This window comes from Dreissena polymorpha, chromosome 12 (genome assembly GCF_020536995.1).
Source record: "Dreissena polymorpha isolate Duluth1 chromosome 12, UMN_Dpol_1.0, whole genome shotgun sequence".
Classification (NCBI taxonomy): Eukaryota; Metazoa; Mollusca; class Bivalvia; order Myida; family Dreissenidae; genus Dreissena; species Dreissena polymorpha.
The window spans coordinates 60,945,666-60,966,431 of record NC_068366.1 but is presented as its reverse complement, the minus strand read 5'-3'; the positions used below and the strand labels follow the sequence as shown (position 1 = coordinate 60,966,431).

Genomic DNA, 20,766 nt, shown 5'->3' with positions numbered 1-20,766 from the left:
GTTATAGGACTTTGTGTTTATTGTAGTACTTTATCCTTAATCATATCCTGATAACATACTTATACATTGAATAACTTTGTGTCTGTTTATTGACTTATTATTTAAAGTGACACTTTGGTGTAGGGTTTGCGTTTTGTGACTATATTGCGTCACGGCGTCTAAAATGATAATCTATTGTTTCCCAAAGTCCGTTTTAAGTCGCGTTGTGTAATTTTTTGATTTGACTTAAATGTCCCAGATTCGTAGATTATTCATCAGTTTGCATAATAAGGCAACAAGTCTTTTTGTAGCATATAACAACTTTTATTCTTGATTAAATGTTGTATTGCGCAAGCATATTAAAAAAGTCGGTACTGCATCAACTTAAGTCTGCATCACAATATTCGATCGCATGTGTTCCTCGTACGTTCTCGTCGGGTTTCCCCAAAAAAAGTCCTTATACACCCCATTTGAGTTAAAAAAAAAATTATTTTCAAATATGAAATAATCTTATTAAAATATCCATTAAAATTTAGATTAAGAGTTGGTTAAAAAAGGTTCGCGGGTTGGGAGAAGCGATTGCTTCATATCCAGTACGAAAACACTAGGGAAATATACCGTAATTAACTGTATCAAAGAATATCACTATAAAAGTTTACTTCGGTTTAAACATCAACTTGTCAGAAAGAGTGGGTATTTTTATACCGTTATGTCTGTGTTATATACATGTTAACACCCTGTAAATCAATAAAACATTACAGATTACTTCTTAACTTGGGAATGCTATCACGCAATTAAATAATAACGTTGCAATGCAGTTTTTTGCAACTTGCATATATTTTTGTACTTTTATTGTTTAAAAAAAAACACGGATTTATGCAAATTAATGTTCTACATAATATTGTTAACATTATAATATGCACCTATTTGTGAACTTTAGATGCCATTTATGTCTTCAGTGTGTGGGTTTATCGACATACATGATGAATACCCTTACAATAAGACGAAGATGATTTTTTTATGATACAGGGTAGTTTTACTCCGCCTCCACTTAAAACTAAGATTGTGTGTATGTAACATGTTCTTACTTGATTTATGACTACAAACTGCAAACCAATAGTTCATTTTGAACAATTAAGCATTGCTAAACGATTAAAATGATTGAATAGTTATTGAAAACGATATTCCTGAACTGATAATGAATCCCATGTATTAAGTCATTTCATAATCCGTTTGTATGGCCTTCCTTCCGACTGCCATTCAGTCTCTTTTGTTGTACTGAGCATACATTAGAAATATTTGAATGGGATTCAAATAATCTTCAAACAAAATATATCAAGGACGTTAAGGAAAAGTACAGAGTACAAGAACCATATCTATCTTATTAAGATTGACAGAGTTATTTCCCTCATTTTTCTTGAGGATAACTCCCTTAGACCTTAGTAGTAAAGGTAATTAAGTGAAACTTGGTTTATTGATAGAGGACATTGAAAGAAATTGCAGAATACAAGAACTAAAACTCTCTTATTAAGATTGACAGAGTTATTCCCTTCTATCATTTTTGTGCATAGTATAACTCTCTTAGAAGTGAAGGTAGTTGAGTGAAACTTGGTTTATGGATAGAGAGCATTCAAAGAAAGTGCAGAATACAAGTTATAAAACACTCTTATCATTACTTTTTTGGCATTGTTCTTTGCATAGTGTTAACATAGTGTAGCAAAACTTGGGATGAAAGAAGGGATTTAGATAGAGCTTCAAATAACGATGTGGACCATTAATAATAAGTGCGTAGTAAAAGAACCATAAATCTCTAATCAGGATTATCAGCATTAGAGTTATCGCACTTAAATCAATGAGCTATCGCACTTAAATCAGTTTTCCTTGCGTGCTGGTGTTGATTGTATTTATAAGTGCATTGATGGAGGGCATTAATAGAAAGTACCGAGTACAATAACAAAAACTCTCTTATCAGTATTTTTGAAAAAAAAATTTTTTTGTTAAATCTGTTTCTTTTAATAAACTTAACTAGAAGTATTGAATTGAGAAAAAATCATATATTGATTGATAACATTAAGATTAAGTACACAAAACAAAGCTCACGCCATCCTATTTTTAGGAGTTATTGTCTTCTGCTTATTTATGCAAATCATAATCATATACAGTATTGCTGGGATGCAAAACATATCTTTTTAAATCATCGGAAAATATTTAAATTATTTAAATAAAAGTTCATTTATTGATAATGGGGCTTTAGATGGATGTAGGCGGAGTATGAGTACCATAACTCCTTCTTCAATATTAACAAAGTTATTGTTCTTTGTTTATTTTCTTATTCAATTGCAATTAAAATATGGAGATTGAAGTTGATAAATCTAGAAAGAGTTTTGTGGATATATTCAGGATGCAAGACCTACACATATTTTTTCAGTGTTTTGGGGCGTCTCTCCTTAATTGTTTGTTTTGTTGAAAATCCTAATCTAATATTGTAAATGATCGAAAATTTTTAGTAGATGTGTAGAATATAATATATTAAAGAGACCTTTTCACGTTTTGATAAATTGACAAATTTGAAAATAAATTGTTTCAGTTTTGCGAATGTTCGTTGTTGTTTTTTGCAAGGAAACAGTAATACTGAACATTTACCATGCTCTAAAATATCCATTATGTGCATCTTTTCACGATTGAAAACCTCAAATTTATAAAGCGTTACAAACACAAAACGATAGTATAATTGGGAAGTTCTGCTAATATAAAGTATACAACAAATAAGGTATATGGACGGTATGGGTGGCAGAGTGGTTAAAACTCAAGACTGTTATTCGAAGGGTCAGTGGTTTGAACCCAGGTGTAGATTAATTATTTTTCTTTAATTTTAATTTTTGTTCCGATATTTTACATTTATCGTTTTCAGACATTAAATGACAAACTTTAAAACACACCAAAATCTGTGAAAAGGTTCCTTTAGTGGAGTCTCTTCCATTTGTTTGATTTTTCCTGTAAATAATATAGCTATTATTAATAAATTGCGTGTAATGAAAAAAACATAAATTGGAAGACTTAATAGCACGTTTGGGTCATTATGATACTTAGAGGGCATTTGACACTTACAGTGACAAAATGTGTTACTTAAAAGTACAATAAATATTTATTAACATTTCATGAATCAGTAATGCACAAGTTAATGAACGGTTTATGAACTAATCTTTCTTGAATATTAATTTTTTTGTTATACAAATGTTGTATCTCATTAAACGTCATTTACTTTCTGGAAAGCAGTTCAGGAAATATCCAATACCAACTTAACGTCAACAGTTTATTGCCTGTTCTTGGAATATATGCCTATACACTGTTTATGAACTAGCTAATCAAAACAATAAATACATGTGGAGAGCTGGCGTGTATGCCTTATGCACATGGTCTGATCAACTGAAAATCTGTTTAGCAATGTTTTTTTAAGAAAGTCTTTGAACACGTGTCTCGTATGGAGCGGACAAGAGGATATAACGGACAGATGGACGAAGGGCAACCCATTTTCTCTATCGCTTTTCAGCGTAAAACAAGTAATAGTACGTATAGGTTTATCAGCATCTACATTCTCACCATTATAATTGCTATTTCTTACGCTTTTAAAATGTAGATGTTGTGTATACAATATTCACATCTCAACCCTAAGTGTACTTATAAGGTCTGGTATGTCTCACTTGGAAGCCTTTCAAGTTTTTATATAATACATACCAATTATATTTGCGATATGATCGATGCTCTCACTCATGACCAGCCGAACATCCTTAACCCATTTATGCCTAGTGGACTCTCCCAAACTTCTAAATTCGATCAATTTATTTCCAAAATTAGGGATGTCTAGTTTACTTATTTCTATATTTAGAATAGTTCTTACAGAAATTCATTTAAGCAAACAGCGCAGACCCTAATGAGACGCCGCATCATGCGGTGTCTCATCTGGGTCTACGCTTTGGCAAGGCCTTTTGATCTAGACGCTATACATAAATGGGTTAAACTCTTTGCAATTTGCGGTCTCATATCAAACAAATTATAAATATTAAATTAAAATATTCAATTTTGATTTTATCCTTGACATTCTATAATATTTATTTCGAAAAAGCTTACGGCATGTTTTAACTTTCCCAAACTGGTGGACAAGGCTGTGCATGGCAACCTTAATATTTCTTATCTGGCGTCTACTAGTTACTAAACCAATAGAACTTACTTAATTTGGGACACGGAATGATATAAAGCAGTGGTTCTCGATAGTGTGTTAGTTCACAACAAGTGCATGCGTTCGATTGCAATGTTGGAACCCGTTCTCGCCTTCGCAGTGTTACTGGTCAATCATGCTCTAGGGGCAGAGCTATTTCTCAACCCCGGTATGGAGCAGCCGGATATGGTTGGAACGTGGGGCAATGCCTGGGGGTACAAGGTCGATCGTATTAACACCGACAGCCACAGTGGTAACTACTCAGCGAAGCTGTACCAAAGGTGAGGTCTGGAAAAAGGGGTTTACTGCATGTGCGTAAAGTGTCATCCAAGATTAAGATTTTCAGTCCGCACAGGCTTATCAGGGACAACACTTTCCGCTTTTATAAAAAAAATAAGTATTTTCTTACCAAAAATCCAGTTTAGGAGGAAAGTGTCGTCCCTAATGAGCCTGTGTGGACTGCACATGCTAATCTGGGACGACATATGATGCACATGCATTAAACCCCCTTTTCACAAAGCGAGGCGTATATATAATTCCATTGCAATCAGCCTGAGAGATATTTTTAATTTATCAAGTAAATGGCAGATATGGTATATACATATGAAATTAGGCGGAAACGTTACTTTGAATGGAAATGTGCAAAGCATTAAATATAATAGATGTGTGAGCAATGCGTAAGATTTTAGCTGTAAACAGGGTAACATTATACAAATAATAACAATAATTCAATGAAGCCGTGTATGCAAACAAAACGTAACAATCACCGAAATATATGCGTTACTATCAATTAGATATATGTTACTATCAACGATATGTACGTAATTATCAATGATACATATGTAACAATCAACGAAAGTACATAATTATCAACGAGACATACGTATCCATGACCAACACAAGCGTAACTAGCCAGGAGACATATGTTACTATCAGTGAGGCACTTTACTCACCACTATACGGAAGCATTTTGAGTCAAACGTAAAGAATTGAGCGGAGGACTCCGTCAAAAAGATTTAATAATATAGTTGAGGTGCCGCTATGTGAGACTATTACAAAAAAAAAATACAAGATTGTTTTGCCCACACACAAGCATTAATTACCCTACAAACAGAAACACCTCCTTGGGTTGCACTGGAAAATTGTCGATTTAGTTCGTCTATTACTATTTAAGTCGTTGATGTGCAAGTTCACTCATCGTTTATATGCTAACAGGGTTCTTAGAATAATATAATGTATGTAAGCCACTATATAAGGGTTTTTCCAAGCGTGTTTGTTGTTGTTGTTGTTTTCAAACTGTCTACTGTTTGAACCTTAAAAGGCAAGATAATATTTAAATTCATAGAAGACACCAGTACTATATAGCCGACTGTAATGTATGCGATCTGCCATAATATAGTCAATTTAACTTCAGCAAAAAAGGGTTTAAAATACTGACTAGACCAGTGCGTAAACAAATCAGAAAATATAACAACGAGATATTAAGTTATTGAAGCAACGTTTTGGCCAAAATCACAGTTGTAAAAGCCAATAACGCAAACACCGTGTAACTATTGACGAGACATACTTATTTACCAACGAGTCATACATATATGAAACTAGTAATGTTATATAAATGTAAATATAAATTTAACACATACGAAACTATCATTGTTAAATAAACGTTATTCTCAATAGGACATATATTTAATTATCACTGTTACTTGAACATATACGCAACAAGCATTTTTACATATACTTAATTATCAATAGGACATACCTGTAACTTTCATTGTGAAATATAGTAGCCTATAAACACGACTTTAGATATAATTGTGGGCGAAGAATAAGAAGAACATAATTTAAACTTTTAACAATTACAGGAATATTTTGTATGAATTTGTAAAACATAAATTGTCTGTGGAAAGAGTTGCCCAACAAAGAAACCATACCTACCAAGGCATGATCCTAAACATTGTATTAGCTAAAACATGGTTTTGACTCCCAACAATGTCACTGAATGCCAAGCTATGTTTTCAGGACCCAGTCCTACCAGGGCATTGGTCAGGACGTTGCCTTGACGACCAACACGCGCTACGCCATCGAAGGCTACGTAAAACTCCTGAACAATAACTCCAAGATGTCACAGGAATTTGAGTTCATGATACGCTATCAATGGAGTAATGACTGTACGTATTAACTTTGGTGGTCGAATACGTATGTTAAGCAGAGAAATGTTGAAAAAAATGTGTGACACACCTTTCTTCCCTTATCCAATTGCTCATGGATGAAACAATATTTTCAATAACATGATACTTAATAATGAAAACATGTAAGGACTTGTTTTTGATGAGATAAGGCTAATATCATAATTGCAAAGGGAGATAGTTTCAAGGGAGCTTTCTATACTTTACTGCTAAGTTCACAAGTCAAGTCAAGTCAAGTAATATTTATTTATTGAGTCGGGTAATCAAACATAATAACACAAGCTCTGAAGAGCTTTTAAAGCCGACTTAAGCTTTTAAAGCCGACCAACATATTGTTTGTTTTGTTGTTGTTTTTGTGTTGTTTGTTTTGGGGAGGGGGTGTTTTGTTCTTGTAGTTGTGGTTGTCTATTGGGGGTGGGGGTTTGCTTTTTGTCCTACCAGCTTCACAGCAATAATATACTACGCAAATACAATGTATCCAATGTACGATCATATAAGTAATTTCTTTTTAATATTAACAACAAATTTGCTTTATTAATTGTACTCAAAAGTTTCAAATGATTGTTTTAGTTTCGAATTCTTCGTGGATTCAGATTGGTTTCCATCGGTTTGCGCATCCGAAAGATGGCTGGATAAGAGTCGCGGCAGACTTTACAACACCGTTGAGACGTAAGACTTGCACTTGTTTACCATGTGTATTTCTTTCCTTTAGTGTTAATATCCATATGATTCTAAAACAACTGTTTTCCTACAGGATAAGAGGTCAATTTCAGTTCTTAAATGGCCATATATACATAACAAGAGGGTACATGAATGTATGTATGCATATGTTACAGGGTGTTAACTTCTAATCTTCTTACTATTTGACTACCTAGTAATCCAGAAAGTTAATGGGTGGGTGGGTGGATGTCCCATAAAGTTGAAATAAAAGTTATTTTAAATGAACTCAATAAAAATGGTGTTTTGAATATAGGACATGAACTTTAAATAGTCACTGAGTCCGGATGGCTCTTATTCACAGAATGGCACTTAGCGAACGTGTACATCCAGGGGCCAGACGTCGGTATTGATTACTTAGCAGACGACTTCTCTCTAAAGGAAGTGCCAGAAAACACCACCTGGCGGCAAGCGTCTCTGGATAGCATCGAACGGATCCGGAAGAGCAATATTACTCTCAGGTTCGAGTGTTGTTATTTATGCAAAAGAAATTAAGCGACATGCAACACTAAATCATACAGCGTCGCTTACTCGTGCTTTAATTCTGTTTTTATTTAGACCGAACAAACATTATTTTCTGCGTTTGTTTTGCTTGTTCGTTTGTTGCTTGTTCGATATGTGTCTTTTCATAGGTTGGATGATTCGCAGCTGTCACAAGAATAAATATTCTCAACAGAGTAACAGAAACCATGAGCAACCGGACGGTTTTTTATATTCTCTGTGAGTTTGTTTAATTTTCCAGTGTATTGTTTATTTTACCAGTGTCAATGTTGGTGCCCAGTACGACCCTCATTTTATCGAGGTTGAGGTTGCGCTACGCTCGCACGAGTTCGGGTTCGGCTCGGTGATTGACGACGCCGCCTATCTGGACCTGGGGTACGTGACTTACCAGAACCTCTTGCATGAGTTCTTCAACTGGGCCACCGTGGGGACCTACAAGTGGGGATACAACCAGGGAACGCCGGTAAGTGAGGGTACAACCGGGAAACGCCGGTAAGTGGGGGGCACAACCAGGGCACGCCGGTAAGTAGGGGTGCAACCATGGAATGCCGGTAAGTGGGTGTAAAACCGGGGAACGCAAGTAAGTGGGGGTACAACAAGGGAACGCTGTATAGTGGGGGTGCAACCAGTGAACGCCGGTAAGAGGGGGGTACACTTAGGCAACGTCGGTAAGTGGGGGTACCACCAGGGAACGCCAGTAAGTTGGGGACAACCAGGGAACGCCGGTTAGTGGTGGTGCAACCAGGGAACGCCGGTACGTAGCTCTACAAGAGATATTGTGTGTATCAAGGTTTGTAACGTTTTTGCGTTGGGTGTTGTAATACATAAATTGCTTGTAGCCATATTTGAAAAAAAATGAAATGGTACACCGTAGAGAAATGCAAGTGGGTTACCAACCAGGGAACGCCGGTACGTAACGCTGCACGAAATATTGGTGGTAGCGAGGGTTAGTACGTTATTGGCGTCGGGTGTTATTGTTAAAAATGCACAAATTGCTTTTAACCATTCTTTCAAACGATATTGTGTCTATTAAATCTCCTGCACACGGGAAAGTCAGTCAGCTGCGTAGTGGGCATAAAAAGGGGTACAAACTCGGTACGAGAGTTAGTCACATAATCATAAGAACCAAACCCTGTGAACAATACCAATTGGACCTAACCGCGATGATATTAATGCAATATTGAAAAAATGGCTGAAACCCCAAAAAACATATACGCCAAGATATGAACTGTCATAAATTCAAATGATTCAGCTATTTCAAATAATTTTACTTCTATCTTTGTCCTGTTCATCAAATAGTAATGACATGTATCGAGTGTTTAGATTCAATCCATTTGGAAACAGCAAACGAGTACCATACGAGCTGCATCATGCGAAAATTTATATCATGCTATATACGACCAGCAAGCTACGCTGGTACCATATGGTATAATGTGCGAAAAGCATGCTGCGGTTCATGTTTTGTGTAAACATACCTTTTGTGTACCTAATGTAAAAGTCTATTGCTTTTGCAGACTCACCCCAACTATGACCGAGCTGTCAACGCAACGAATGCACTTCTGAAAAACGGGTACTGATTGATATATATTTATTTTTAACGCTGAGTCATAGACAGGGTCAATTTCCATTTTAACGGTTTTTTACGAATAACATTATATGTGAAATGTTTACAAATGATTTGCATGTCATATTACAAGAACAACAATACTTGTAAAACCTGGTTTCAGAAATTAAATTGCTTAAAAGCCAAAAAAAACTCTTTACAAGAAAAGTCCACTTATCGCTGCACGTGTATTTAAGATCGCGCAGTAACGTAACATAGCAAAATGTACACGTCATTCATATTAATTAGTATATTATTCAAGAGCCCACGGTTTTGTCGCGAGTGTCATTAATTTACAAGTGACGAAAATGAACTACTCATCCGTTCTAATTGTCTCAATGTATTTGTCCGAATATTAAAAGTAAACGAGCCGCGCTCTGAGAAAACTGGGCTTAATGAATGTGCGTTAAGTATCGTCTCAGATAAGCCATTCAAGCCCGCACAGGCTTATCTGGGACGACCCTTTCCGCCTATACTGAATTTTCTTCATAAAAAGTGCCGTCCCTGATAAGCGGACTCCACAGGCTAATCTGTGACTACACAAATAAAAAACGCACTATGTCGATGTAGGAATGTATAATTACGATGATTGTTCGCGGCCACAACATTCTATATGTTGTAATGAGATGATTGTCCTAGGCCACAACATTTTATATTTGTCAATAGGATGATTGTCCGCGGCCACAACATGTTCTGGGGCACAACTGGCGACACACCTGACTGGGCGCAGAAACTGAGCTCTGACCAACTCAAGGCCACCATAGACGAGCGCATCCGATTTATGACCAACATCACCTACGGAAAGTAAAGATTTCCTGTGATTACTATTGATTGTGATAGTGTTGCTGTTGAATATGTTTTTCTTAGTTTCGTTATTAAATTGCTTTTATAGTAGCTCTTCGTGTTTTTTCTGCTTAAAAGTATAGTTTGTTTGTATCTTGAAGTATTTGTTATTCAGACGAATAAGAAACAATAGTGTTATTTAATAGTTAGACTCACATCGGTGTAAGTAAGATACATCGTTCGCTCATTAGAAATGGATCAATTATTTGGAAGGTTAAACTCTTTTGAACTATAAGATCATGTTCATTTAAAAGACTGGCTCACCATTTTATCATTTGCATATTCACACTTACTCGCTCTTTCTCCGTGAAAACTTGTATCCTCTTCCATTTTCTTCATCCTTATTTGCACTGGCAGTGAAATCCGTTGGGTATATAATCGGCCCCATACGTTTATAAATGATATTTTGTATCCTCGCTCTGGGAAAACGGGCTTAATGCATGTTCGAAAAATGTCGCACCAGATAAGTCCGCACAGGCTAATCAGGGACAACACTTTCCACCTAAACAGGATTTTTGTTAGGAACAGACGTCCTTTAAACGAAAAAAAAACGAAAGTGTCGTTCATAAATAGCCTGTGTGGGACTTAACTGGGACGACACTTTACGCATATGCACTTAATCGTGTTTTCCCAGAGAAAGGGTCATTTAGAATGAGAATTATTTTCGCCTATTCAGACTCGCTCACTGGGACGTAAACAACGAAATGTTGCACGGTCAGGTATACGAGGAAATCACGAGGGATCCAAACTACTCGCAGCACATATACCGGGCAGTGCACGCGGCAGATCCGAGCGTCAAGTTGTTCTTGAACGAGTACAACGTGTTGGCCAACGGGGATTCCACAGAGGTGACTGTCTGAGTATTCAAAATGTACATTTGGGAATTAATAATAAAACTATATGTTTACTAGCCCTAAATAAATTTTGCACACTCAAACTTATGAGAAGCAATAAACAACTTATTTATTGTAGGAAACGATACCCTCTATTTTTCCTTTTCACCAACGTGTGTATAGTTTATACTCAATAGCGTTTTTATAAGTTCTCTGTGCTGTGCTTAAGTGTTGGAAAAAAAGGTGCATTTAGAAATTTTAATTTTGGTTTGTATGGCGACTTCGGTCTCCTAGTTGTTTACGCAACTTAGTCTGACGTATATATGCAGGATTTTGTACGGCAAGCGCTGTCCTTCAAGGCGGCTAACTGCGGGCTGTACGGGCTCGGTCTGCAGAGTCACTTCGCGGACTACGTAGCCCCGGACCCAATACTGATACTGGTAGGCGTTTAAGAACCAATTGATCAAGCTTATTGTTTTTTTCTTACGATTTCTACCGTTGTGCTGACTGTCTTATCAATTGATTTAAGTCCCACATTGTGAATGATTTGTCAAGGGAACGTCGTGGTATACGACATTGCAAAACTCGTTTTATTAATTGTATTCGTCTTAGATCCTATATTAGTGTATTTCATTAACCCACTTATGCATGGTGGACTCTCCCATTCTTCTAAATTGGATCAATTTATTTCCGAAATTAGGGATGTCTAGTATATTTATTCCTATATTTAAAATATATCTTTCAAAAATTCCTTTAAGCAAACAGCGTAGACCCTGATGAGACGCCGCATCATGCGGCGTCTCATCTTGGTCTACGCTGTTTGTCAAGGCCTTTTTTCTAGACGCTAGGCATAAATTGGTTGCGGAGTTAACGTGTTCTTTATACAGCGGCGTCTAAAACGCCTGGCATCAACAGGGCTGCCCCTGTGGATAACAGAACTGTCGTTGGCTAACAAGAACGAGAACGTCACGGCGGACTGGTTTGAGCAGGTGCTTACAATCTACTTCGCACATCCGGCTGTAGAGGGCGTCATTCTGTGGGGATTCTGGGATCGCATGGGAGTCAACTCGGATTGAGCGTTGGTGAATGGAAATAACTACCACGTGCGTGAGAAGCGGGTTTCATCAATTGCATTTAAAAATCAAGCTAGATATCGATAGCGTTATAGTTAATTCTGAATATGCACATGAAAAACAAAAGTGAAATAAGCGAATTGTCATTAACTGGTACTCTGCGCTCATTCACCTCAAGTCATGAAATAAAATAGTTCTTAATATTTCTTTTTACTAAATTTCTCATGGAACATAACTAACCCGTACATGAGACGCGGGTTTCATGAAATGTGTATAAAAATTATAAATTAATGTTGAATATACGTAGGCTTTGGGAAAACAAAAGTAAGTTATTTGTACTTAGAATGTCTCGTCCGAAATAACGTTTTTCATTGCATGTTGTTGTTTCTCTGAGCGGGTCTGAGGATTCCATGTGTTGATGTAGGTGTGAAGCGGCTTCTTTTGATCAGAGACGTATACTTGTCCGTTTCTCTAGGTGCTTGTTTTGTTGTTGTTGTTGTTCTGTTCATTATGTTTCATTTGTTGTTGTTGTTACTCGTGCAATAACTTATTGCACGAGTAACAACAACAAATGAAACATAATGAACAGAGCAACCACAACAACAATTAACTATTTCACAAAGAAGCAGTGTATTCCGTAGAGGTTTAAAATCGCTGACATAAAGATAACATCTCACTATGTCAGAGTATGCTCGTATTTTCATTGCATGAGAGGTCAACATTTCGTGAACTGAACGTCATAAATAGTATGTCCTTCGCCAGAGTGAAGTGATCGAGTTTCCATTCATCGGTATTATGCGTTCATTCAAAACATATCATGAAATAAAATGGTTCCTATTCTTCCATTTTAGTCAATTTGTTGTTGAAATTGGATTTCCTTTAGATAAGCATTATATTAACAGGAATAATTGGACACACGTACCATGAGCACGATATAGATGGGTCTGGGATTTGTCATGAACGGTTTAAGCTCCACTTCCTCCTATTGTGAGAAAGATAAACTTCCATATAGGTTAAATCTCATACACTCCACGGGTTCGTTTTAAAATAGCACATACATCGACCTCAAAACGCGAAACATTCACAAGCGCTGATGGTATTATATTGCAATTTTATCTATTTTATATTATGGGTCGTGTTCTGAGAAAACTGGGCATAATGCATGTGCGTAAAGTGTCGACCCAGATTAGCCTGTGCAGTCCGCACAGGCTAATCAGGGACGACACTTTCCGCTTTTATGACATTTTTCGTTTAAATAAAGTCTCTTCTTAGCAAAAATCCAATTAAGGCGGACAGTGTCGTCCCTGATTAGCCTGTGTGGACTGCACAGGCTAATCTCGGACGACACTTTACGCAGATAGATTATGCTTAGTTTTCTCAGAACACGACTCTTATTAACATGTTTGGAATCGTCAATCGATTTGTGTATGCGTTCCAGATCAATGCAGCGGGCAAGCGATACCTGGATCTCGTGAAAAAGAGATGGTCGACAAACATTAAATCTTCATTGACCCAAAAATTCACCAGTCTGGACATTCGTGGTTTCCACGGAGACTATGATGTCATCATTCGATATAGAGGCAAACCCATAAAGAAAATGAATTTTAAGTTGCCTAGCGACATTGACCACGTGACCTGGGCTGTAGATGTGGACGGCAATGGAGGTAAACACAGGAACTGTTATTGTATCTTTTTCGTCTCGATCAAAATTGAACGGCAAAGAATCGCTCAAATGTGAATGTACATGACTACATCTGTATTGATTGTGTTGTTGTTGTTGTTGTTGTTGTTGTTGTTTTTGTTAGTATTGTTGTTGTTGTTGTTGTTGTTGTTGTTGTTGTTGCAGTAAGCTCCTAAAAGTGGGATGCACTAATAGTTGCCTTTTTTTCGGCTATCAAGGACTGCGCCCGTCTGTGCTTTAACTCAATTAATATCCATTATTTATCGGGTAATGGGTAAATAGCCACATCTGATCGCCAAACGAATGAGGAGTAATTTAAAGGTCGATGGCGCACTAAGAAGCAAATTATCAAATGTGGACAGGTGTCTGTGGGTGTTTCCTTCGTGTCGGTTGTGATTAAACTGTTGTTAATTGTGTTTTTGGAAAAAAAAATCAGTTTTCTCGTTGCTCCTGTTGTTGTTGTGTTGGTGTGTGTCTTATATCAAAAACTTCGGTTGATATTGCGTATTTGTTGCTATACTTCGTTTATGTTCGTGATAATAAAACATTTTTTATTTGTTTGAAATTGCTGAGAAAATTGTGTCGGCATAAATGTCTAGTGTTTGTTGCTTTTCCACGTTAGTACATAGTTATGTGCAAATCGTAATTCGCATGATGTTTTCTCGCCTGCAGACGAGATAGTACTTCCGACGCATGCGCCAACATCCGAGCCCGTGAAGCACGTGCACCACGTCATCCACGACCACACGAGAACGCTAGGACATGTTACGTCATCATCGGGAACCGATCAATGGACGTGCACGACTCGGTACTCGGAACTCTCCGCCATCGGTGACGACAAGACAACGGATATATCGTGTATCTCCGGGGAGATTATGACGGGCTGCTCCAGTAGGACCATGGTTAGTGCAGTTTATATGTTCAGATCATTGAATATCTAGGAAAACTGGGCTTAATGCATGTGCGCAAAGTGTCGTCCCAGACAAGCCGGTGCAGACTACACAGGCTAATCAGGGACGACACTTCCCGCTTTATGGAATTTTTGTATAAGGGAATTTCTTGTTAAGAAAATCAAGTCTAGGCGGAAATTGCACATGCTTATATGTGACGACACTTTAACACTTGCTTTAAGTCAAGCTTTCCCAGAACGAGGCTTACTTAAAAGAATTCATCAAGCGTCCAAAATAACTGTTTTAAATTAGTCCGATTATAACACAACAATTTCTTCAACGCTTGGTTAATGTTATCTAGTTGTTGACAGCATTGGCTTCCCGACTATAAGTAATATTTGGAACAATATTTGGATATTTTTTGGAGGATATATTGTTGGAAGAAAAAGTTGCATGTTTGAAAATATTATAAGGTCTTATGTCAAACGTCGGACACTTATTACGAGTTTGGTAGTAGGTTAATGTTAGTATAGTTCTTTAAAATATCACGAAGAAGCCGAGAGAGAGTATGCACATTCATGAAACATGTATACGACGACATAATGCAAGGAAACATTGACTGGACGGTATATACAATGGCATAGGCTACCTTTAATAGCTGCTGTTATATCTCTTAACCAATTTATGCGTAGCTTCTAGAAAAAAAGGCCTTGGCAAACAGCGTAGACCCAGATGAGACGCCGCATGATGCGGCGTCTCATCAGGGTGTGCGTTGTTTTCTTAAACGAATTTCTGTAAGAAATATTCTTAATATAGAAAAAAAATAAAACTAGACATCCCTAATTTTGGAAATAAATTGATCCAATTAAGAAGTATGGGAGAGTCCACTAGGCATAAATGGGTTAATTGTTGTGACTCCAGGACGGAAGCAGCGTTCGAGACGGTGAGTACTTCCAGTTCAGTAACGGTGCTGCCACCTGCCGGGCGGTGAACGCATTCCAGTCCGCTGCACGTAAGAACCATATGACACGAGCCTCGCTCTAGGAAATCAGGGCTTAATGCGTGTGCGTTAAGTATTGTCCCAGCTTACCCTATGCAGTCCGCACATGCTAATCATGGACGACACGTTCCGCTTTTATGGAATTGTTCGTGCAAAGAAAGTATCTTCTTTGCTAAAGTCCAGTTTCGGCGGTAAATGTCGTCGCTAATTAGCCTGTGCTGACAGCACAATAATCTTTGACGACACTTTACGCACATTCGTCAAGCCCCGTTTCCCCAGAGCCGGGCTCAAATATGAGTCGCGTTCTGAGAAAACTGGGCATAATGCATGTGCGTTAAGTTTCGTCCCAGATTAGCCTGTGCAGTCTCTCAGGGACGACACTTTCCGCCTAAATTGGATTTTTGCTAAGAAAAGACTTCATTTAAAAGAAAAATATCATAAAAGCGGAAAGCTTCGTCCCTGATTAGCCTGTGCACATTGCACAGGCTAATCTGGGACGACACTTTACGCACATGCATTATGCCCAGTTTTCTCAGAACACGACTCATGTGTGTTTCGGTAGGATATCCATACATTCATTACTGAAGTGCGGCACATACAACCCATATCATTTTTTATTGGTTTAAGCTGGTTTATCTCGTGAGAGACGTGACGGCATTACGTCTTAAAATGAACACAATATCATCTGATTTCGGCATCGCTGACGGTCCGTTTTATGTTATTTCAAATATTATCTTATATAACATATAATTTTAATTTTATAAATGGGTTTTACTCAGTAATTGAGGCATATAATCATATAAAGCATGCTCTTAACGTATGCGATTTCTGATGACTGTTTGGATATTATACAACCTGTTCTCTGATAAGCTGCATAACAGTTTATTAGTATCTCTTGGTTGCCTGAATATGCAACCGATTAGTCAAAAAAGGTTTTTATAAGTTATAACATATCAAATAAAATGTTATTGACTATTTTAACCAATATATATTTTTTATTCCTGTGAATTAACGGCGGGTAAGCATAGATAAAAAAATCTTTCATCCGTATTTGTTATCCTTCGGTGACAATCCTGCTGTTCTGTAATGTGTTATTTTAACATATTTCAGTTGAAGTGTTTCGTTACACTTCATAGCGTTTATCACTAACTGTTCAGCTTTGCATTCGACATCGATGGGGGTTACGACACATGATTTCTTTGCTGTTTTAAGAGAAACTAACGAGAAAAGATGCATTAATTAAGAAATAATATTTTTCTATCATGGTTTGTTGTCGAATAACCCACAGTAAGGAGTATAGATGCGTAGGAATTAAATCACGAGTGCGAAGCACGAGTGATTTGATAACACGCATCTATACAACTTACTGTGGGTTATTCGACAACAAACCGTCATAGACAAATATTATTTCGATTCTAACACGATTCTGATTGATTTGGTTCAAGCTTTAGGACGTGAACTATATTTTTCAATACTCCGCCCTTCTTAGTACTAAGTTCACTATTTAGTGACGTCATTGAATTGTACAAACATATGACGTCATTTTCATTCATAAATATTTTGCAAATGACGTCACTTTCATTGGAAACAACAATCGTAGAAACTTAATGACGTCACGTTTATTGATGCTACTGAAAAGCTGACATGCTATAAATGTTTTCTGAATTACGTTTCCTAACAAATAACATTCTTTGTAGACGTGGTTATGCCACTTATCACCAAATATACAATTAATTGTTTCATGACATTTATATACATGCTACATTTATTACATATCTTTTAGAGCGGGGTTTAGCACGTGCATTTTACTGCAATATTTTCTTTATTAATTCGGAACTATTTTCGAAACATTAAGCTCCGCCCATAAGTTATTGCAGAATAACCCACACTTGATTTCCTTTTTTGTCTATAGAAAACAAGTCGCGTGCCGTGTTAGAATGTCAAATATAAAGACGTCTTTTTCACTTTAAGAAATGGACAGCAAATTTGACATCGCTGATCATCACACTAGCTTCATTTTCTGAACGAACGCATTTTATCACCAACGTTTAGGTAAATATATTAGATGTGTTGATGACAATTTTGTCGACCGCTTTCAATAAACACTTGTCGCCCCCGGTTACGTGTTCTATATCCGTTTCCACAGCGGTGCAGGCGGTGGCGAGATGTTGCTCCCGGAGGTCGCTTCAATGCACCTACATGACGGCGGGGCCGTCACTTCCGGGCAAGGAGGAGCAGATTGCAGTCACTTGTCCGGGACACTCATTCCCTGTCGGTAATGGACTTCCTGTTTTAACCTAAAACATAGGATAAGGTTTTTCTTACTTTCATTACCGTACATCCAATATGCTTGCAGGTTTTATATGACAATAAATAAACAAGTAAACCTACAATAAATACAGCTTAAATACATTTAAGATAATCCATATGATGTGTATGAAAATACTTAAAACAATATCATAAATCGTGTTCTGCCTTTTAGTTTGTTTGTGTCGTGTTTAGCCTATTTACCTTCTGATGTCAGTATTCTGAATTATTATCAGGATTGCTTTGTATATCATCTCAGGAAAAGAAATTTGCAAAAATAAACTTGAATTTCAAGAAAACACTATTGACTTTTTAAAATATGATTTTATTAAAATATTTTAATACAATAATATGAAAAGCATATACAATCTATCTTCCTATGACCTTCCACAATCCAACCCCAGGTTGTACCTCGTACACGTATTTCGGCTTCATGGACGGGGCCTATTCTAACGGGACGGACTGTGTGGCGCAGGGGGACGGGGCGCGGCTCGATTACAGTACGTATATTCTCATGCATAATTTGTATGAGTCGTGTTCTGAGAAAACTGGGCATCATGCATGTGCGTAAAGTGTCGTCCCAGATTAGCCTGTGCAGTCCGCACAGGCTAATCAGGGACGACACTTTCCGCTTTTATGACATGTTTCGTTAAAATGAAGTCTCTTCTTAGCAAATATCCAATTTAGACGGAAAGTGTCGTCCCTGATTGGCCTGTGCGGACTGCACAGGCTAATCTGGGATGACACTTTACGCACATGCATTATGCATAGTTTTCTCATAATACGACTCATTTATATAAGCCACTCGTTGATAAAACGTGGGGTAAAGGCATGTGCCTTAAGTGTCATGTTCGCACAGGCTGGTCAGGGACGACACTTTCCGCTTTTATGATATTTTTCGTTTAAGAAAGTCTCTTTTTAGCAAAAAATCCAGTTTAGTCGGAAAGTGTCGTCCCTGATTAGAATGTGATGACTGCTTTACGCACATGGTTTATCCCCCTTTTCGCAGAGCTAGGTCCACATACTGTTATGTTGTTTAGGGTAACATGTTGCTTGTTACGCCTTTAGTCTACTTCACTTGATTATCCAATAAACTGGATTTAATACAATTCGATACTGTAAATATTAACAAATTTTAAAATGTTAGCACACATCACTAAAAATTGCGAAATATTTTTTTGAATCCTACACACAATTGAAATAATGATATCACTGAATAGATCTACGATTGAAATTGTAGATTAAAACTACACATTCATAAATTAATAAAACTTGAAAAACTAAAAGGAGTCATGAACCAAAATTTACTTCAATTGCTACTTTTATTTTATTTATTATTTTTATCAAATTCGTCTAACAATAAAATTAAAACCATATGCACTTTCATTTTATTTTCTTCTATCCAATCATCTTAATTACACTTAATCTTGATAAAGAATAAATATGTTTCCGTTAAAATGCTCAAAAGGCCTCAAAACATAGAAATCGATGTCCATATACATGTATTTCATTGCGCATCCTCTAATAATTCAACATTTAAATATTGAATTTGAAATAGCTACATTCAGTATGTTTTCTTGTAAGAAATACACAAGAAACGACTCTTCTCGCTCAACAGATGAAAATAAGATCATTTATAATAAAATATATATCAAATTCTTTTTGGTGATTTCAATGGGATGTTAAAAGAACATGTATGTATTACTTTGAATTTATTATATTCATCAGCCGTGTTCGTGTACGCTGCGTGCTGCCAGGCTCCCTCTATGACGTGTCACGTACGCCGCTCGGCACCTTCCGGTCTGAAGAGAGGGGACAGAGCTAGTGTCACGTGTAGTGCAGGAGAGACGCTGGTGGGATGTTCCGTGTACTCAGAGGACGGCAGTACCGGGGGAGCAATGCCGGATAGTAAGCGAATCTAGTCTACTATGTTACGTCTGGGGAATAAAGTCATAAGAATTCATTGGTAAATACTAACGCCTATAAGTTAAGCTCGGTTGGTCATTGTCGGCTCGGGAACTACTTAAATTTACCACGGGTACTCTTAAGTACACTAAAATGTACCCCGGTGCGCAAAATATACTAAAACATACCAGAGAATTCTTACGCTAAATAATTCGTTGTCGGCTTTTTTTTCAAATTAATTATGTTCATATTTATGTCAATATTTTATAAAAATGTCCTCTATATTATCGAAACTCATACTTAAATAAGAATCTTGAGGCAGGTTTTGTTTTAAAAGAATTGTGTTCGTATTCCGTAGGCTAACGCGTTTTACGCCATCGGACTTTGGATACAGTCTTAATTATCCCTGTACGTTTTAGTTTATTTTCCTTACCCGTGGTACATTTAAGTATACTTAAGAGTTCCCGGAGAACATTTAAGTAGTACCCGAGCCGACAATATCCAATCGAACATAAGTAAAGATGCTCTTAGAATTTTCATGACATGTCAGTATAAGGTATTGCATAAGACTAATTGTTGTAACGATATTTATTACATTTAAGTAACATATCCACGTTTGTTGAGTGGTAATTTACAGGCATCAAGTGTATTTCACATCCAAGGGGAAAAGTTGGAACAATCTTTATACATAGACATTCGGTATAGGTGTATTAGACAATAAAAGAAACGAATCGTTAAGGAATCAAACAACCTTCAACGTTTTTTTTGTGTTTATCGCTACAGGCACTGGACGTGGCTGCACAGCGTTCAACGGACAGGAGCGCTTCCCCGGGGAGGATTCCGTCAATGCCATCGCCGTCTGCTGCACGTAACGCGCGTGACTGTGGTGCACGTGACTGGGCGGCACGTGGTCTGAATGAATGTTGCGTGGATTTGATCTGTACATTGTAGATAAAATTATTTAGTGACATGATTGAGTTATTATTTCTTGTAAACACCAATTAAACGCCTTTCGCCAAAAAAAGTCTTTTA

General features: G+C 37.1%; 1 pseudogene; it reads left to right on the top strand.

Annotated features, from left to right (window-relative positions):
- The first annotated feature begins 4,244 nt into the window (after positions 1–4,244).
- Positions 4,245–20,704, top strand: LOC127853090 (uncharacterized; annotated as a pseudogene).
- The last annotated feature ends 62 nt before the right edge of the window (positions 20,705–20,766 follow it).